Source organism: Rosa rugosa, chromosome 4, assembly GCF_958449725.1.
Source record: "Rosa rugosa chromosome 4, drRosRugo1.1, whole genome shotgun sequence".
Taxonomy (NCBI): Eukaryota; Viridiplantae; Streptophyta; class Magnoliopsida; order Rosales; family Rosaceae; genus Rosa; species Rosa rugosa.
In genome coordinates, this window is record NC_084823.1 from 1135989 (window position 1) to 1141101 (window position 5113).

Genomic DNA, 5113 nt, shown 5'->3' on the forward strand with positions numbered 1-5113 from the left:
TGGCTGTGACTGATGTAAGAATAGGCTAGATCTGTGTTTGTGCTAACTGGTGTGGGTTTTAGGGTTTGGGATGGCTAACGTCATAGAGATTTCGAGCAGTGAGGATTCCGGGTCTGACGTGTCATTCAGCGCGGCGGATAGGGCTTTTATTGACTCGTTGCGTCCGTCTGCCCATGCAGGAACCTCACTGCCAGAACCGCTAGAGGTTGAGCCGCTACAGACCATATTCTGGGAAGTAGCCATGGGTCGTGGTCCACGTCCAGAGAGATCTAGGGCGGGCGAGGCCGCTGCTGCAAAAGCTAGGGGCGACGAGCGTTTGGCGAGCAATAGCGCCGCCAGCGGCTCCGCTGAGGTAGAAGAAACGGCGGGGGAGCACATTGAGTCAGCGTGGTTCTTCCCGGATGGCACTGCTGTTGATGAGGCAGGAGGGCGGATGAATGCCGCCGCCGTTACCCGAATGAAGAAGGCCTTTCGGCTGCCAGGATCGGTGATCTGCGCCCGCCGACGGTAGATGAGAAGGCGTCGATTCTCCCAGAGGGCGCGGCGGCTGTACATGAGGCGATATTCCGCCAAGGAGTGACACTCCCGCTGGTGCCGAATCTCCAAATCCTGGTGTGCGAGTTTGGCCTTGCTTTTGGTCAGATTTGCCCCAACATGTGGCGGTTGATGTTGGCGATGAACTCGCTGTGGCGGTTGTCCGGGTGCGAGGGGCCTACTGTGGCGGAGGTGCTGCACTTCTTCGAGCTAACCTACGTGAAGCGCCAGGGTTGTAGAGGGCAAGTGAACCTGAGCCGCCGCCAGGGAGCGCCCAAGTTGATTGAGAATCTAAGGGATTCCATGTCCTATTGGCGGGGAAGCTTCTGCGTCGCCACAGAAGGGTGGGAGTACCAGGCTGTGGGGAACGAGGGAGGGCCGGCGTTTAGGATTAAGTCGGAGTTCCAACCTATTCGAGGTCGGTAACTAAGTTCCGCTGACTGCATCTGGCGGGTGCCCGTATTGTATGTATTTTGACTAATTGGTTTGTGCTTGTGCAGCGGGATTGCGGTACAACTTAACGCGCGAGGAGGAGTGTCGCGTGGCGCGGATTAGAGGTTGTTGGCGGAACCGCAACTTGCTGGACTTCCGACTTCTGACTGGCTGGGAGTTGCTAGTTGCTCAGAAATTAACTCGGGCCGTTGGTAAGAAATTACCGTCAGGTTGCCCTTGTTTTTTTTGTGCTAAGTAGCCAACTGACTGATTGAGTTTTTTTTTTTTAGAAACGCCGCCAGGTAACAAATCGAGCCGGGACGCTTTCGAAAAAGCCATGGACCACGCGGAGATTGATAATTTCCTGGAGACGATGTACGCCGAGGGGATGGTGGCCCAGCAGACCGTAGTGGACCCCGAGACACTGGCGCTAGGCCAATCAGAGGTTCCGGTCTTGTTGCAGATGCCGCTTCACTCGCACCTTGGCGATGATGGGCTGCCCGTCGTTCAAGGGGCCGCCACAGCGGCTGCGACGAAGGAGAGGGTACCCGCCAACCGGCGTGGTGCTCAGAAAGAAAAGCCGGTGCAGCCGGCAGGGAATGTGACCGCCCCAAGGGAGGACCCGCCGCCGAGGGTGACGAGGGCTGCTGGCGGAAATACCAGGGTGCTTGAGAGGAAGCGCCGGCAGATAAACTCCCCCAACGAGGAAGAGGATGAAGATGTGGAGACGATTGGGGCTCGGCATCAGAAGAAGGCCCGCCAAGCTCCGCTGAAAGCTGCGGTAGTGGAGGGAGAGGTGCCCACCGCCAGCGACCTGGACTCATTTGCCGCCTACGCGGAGTTTATGACAGGTGGCGAGCGGGAATTCCTCTTCCACCTGTGCGAAAGGCTAGGGTTTGGCGGCCTAGCGGGGATCTCACGCCCGACAGCGATTGACCAATCGCGCTACAGCTCGGCGTTTGGTCAGGTATCAGCCGGGCTGTACGACATGTTTGAGGAGGTGAAGAAGCAGCCTCTGGTCGAAGGGGAGCTGAGGGAGGAGATTCAAAGTCTCCAGAAGGAGCTGGGGGAGTCGAGGGAGAAGCTGGCGGAGACAGAGAGGCGGCTTGTCAAGGCTGAATGTGACTTCGCCGACGTCCGCGGTAAGCTCAATGTGGCGATCGAGCGGGACTTGGAGAGAAATGACCGCGTGATTAAGCTGGAGGAGAATAACTCCCTGCTGGAGGAGCGGATAGCTGCCAAGGATAAGAAACTTATTATCGTGCAGCGGGAGTCGGTCGCCAGGGCGACGGAGCTGAAGCGGCTGGAAGGCCAGGTTGCCCGTCTGACGGCTGAAGGGGATGCTGCCGCGGCCGCCGCTGTGGAAGCGTTCAAGCAGTCGGCGGAATATGCGAAGGCAATGACCGAGTCTGCGAAGGCCGGGGCTTTAGCAAACATAGAAATGCTGAAGCGGAAGGGCGCCATCGACTTCGCCAAAGCGTCAAAGCCTGATGCGCCGCCGGCCAAGAGTGCCCCGCTGGACAAAGAGGTCGTGCCTGCCCCAGCGGGAGGTGCCCGCTCAGGCAGTGGGGAAAGCAGTGCACATCCGATGGAAGGGTCCCAGCAGACCTCCACTCCCACACCGTCGGAGGTGTCGCGTGCCGGATTTCTGGCGGCGCACACCCGGGCGGATGGCACAATAGAGACCCCCAGCCCGACAGCTCGAGGGTCCGATCAAACGAGTCGAGCGATCGTGCCGCCGCCTGCTGCAACAGAAGATGCGGAGGGCAACCCCTGAAGCCAGCTGGGACCGCCAGAGATTCCCCCCTGAACTTTGTTTTTTTTTTTTTTTATATATATATAGCCGTTGAGGTACAATAGCTTGTAACAGAAATTTTGAAATGGAATGAAGTTTCGACGTTGTGTTTGTTATGATGTGTTTGTACCGCTAGTACCTTGACTTGTATTTTTTTTTTTGTGTCAATGAAACATTAAAGGAATTAAGATTGGTTCAAGTGCACCACGCAGCGGACGAGGTCCGCTGACGATTGCTGGCGTTGCCAGTTGCCCTCAGTGCTAGACTTGGTAACAATGGTTTGAATAATTCCTCGTTTCATTGATAGCTGACTGATCAGCGTGTACAAAAGTGGGGTAGTACCCGTTGGGTAGCTTCCCTTAGCTAAATATTGAGCAAGAATTTAGCTAAGTCAAGATGCTCTTGGGTAGCGGTATGACTATTTGTAGTAATACCGAAGGTGTTCGGTATTCCAAGGGTGGGTTGTCGTGACGCCATCCTTGTCCATTAAGTAGAAGGTGCCTGGGCTAACGACTTCCACAATTTTGTATGGACCTTCCCAAGTTGGGCGGAGTTTTGTTGGCGGTGGAATCACTTCCTTCATTACCCAGTCCCCCAGTTGGAGGTTCCGGGCCTTGACTCTGGCGTTGTAGAAACGCGATACCCGTTGTTTGTTTTGCAAGTTGTGCAAATGGGCCTTGTACCTTTTTTCTTCTAGGAGGTCTCTGTCCAGGTTGATGCCGTCGCTGTTGGTCTCCGGGCAGTAGCCTTCGACCCTGGCGGTAGGCTGAGTTACTTCAACAGGTAGGACAGCCTCTGTTCCGAACATCATACAAAAGGGTGTCTCGCCGGTGGCGGAAGTTGAAGTAGTCCGGATGGCCCATAGAACCTCTGGTAACTTCTCCGCCCACAAACCCTTGGCGTCGTCGAGTTTCTTTTTGAGCAGCTTCTTGATTATCTTGTTGGCCGCTTCGACCTGGCCGTTGGTTTGGGGATGAGCGACTGACGCAAAATTCATCTTGGTGCCAAGGTTGGCGGTGAAAGATATGAGTTCCTTATTGTTGAACTGTGTGCCGTTGTCTGTAATGATTGTATGTGGGACACCATAGCGGCAATAGATGTTCTTCCAGAGGAAGCGAATTACCTTGGCGGTAGTTATTGCCGTGAGTAGTTCCGCCTCTATCCACTTGTTGTTGTAGTCGATGGCGACGATGATGTACTTGAACTGACCCTTGGCGGTTTGGAACTTTCCCACCAAATCGAGGCCCCACGTGGAGTGAATCCATGGGCCGACGATAATTGACAGCGGCTCTGCCGGTGCATGTGGGAGATCTGCAAATTGTTGGCATTTGTGGCAAGATCTCGAAATCCGCCTGGCGTCATCGCCAAGTGTGGGCCAAAAGTAGCCCTGCCGCATTGTGCGGTTGGCCAAGGATCTGGCGCCTGAGTGGTTTCCGCATTCTCCGCCATGGATTTCCACTAGGACGGCATTTCCCTCCTCTGGGGTTAGGCAGCGGAGGTTGGGATGAGTGAATCCTTGGCGGTAAAGTTTACCATTCTGGATATTGTAGCGGGTTGCTCTCCGCTTAAGCTGCCGCGCCTGAACCTTGTCCTCCGGCACTGTGCCGTTGCGCTTGTATGCAATGATCTCATCCATCCAGCTGGGGTTGATCTCAATGCTGAAGATCTCCGCCAGGGTCTTTGTGATACTTGGTTTGTCAAGGCATTCCACCCTTGTGTCCGCTGGACTTTGATGTGGTTGGGCGGTTGCCAGTCTCGCCAGTGAATCAGCCTTGGCGTTCTTTTCCCTGGGGATTTGTGTGATGGTGTGAAATTTGAACTTTTTGAGCAACGTTTTGACGTACCCCAAATATGCCGATAACTGCTGGTCCTTGGCCTGGAAGCTGTCGTTGACCTGGTTAACGACTAACTGAGAGTCGCTGAATATGTTGACGCTGTCAGCCCCTGAGTCAATGGCGAGGAGCAAGCCTGCAATGAGGGCCTCGTACTCCGCCATATTGTTTGAAGCTTTGAAGTTGAATTTCAACGCATACTCCGCGTTCAGTCCCCCAGGTCCTGTTAAGATGACTCCGGCGCCGCTGGCCTTGGCGCTGGCGGAGCCGTCCACATACAGGTTCCAGTCTGAGTGTAGCGGAGCTGCCTCCGCGGTAACCATTTCTGTTCCGGGCTCCGCCCCGGTGTCGGGTTCTGGCTGACGCTCGGTGAGCTCGGCGATAAAGTCCGCCACCGCCTGACCTTTCATGGCGGTCCTTGGCTTGTATTCTATGTCAAACTCGCTGAGCTCAATGGCCCACTTGTTGAGGCGCCCTGAGTGTTCAGGGTTCTGCATAACCTGCCTCAGCGGTTGATTGG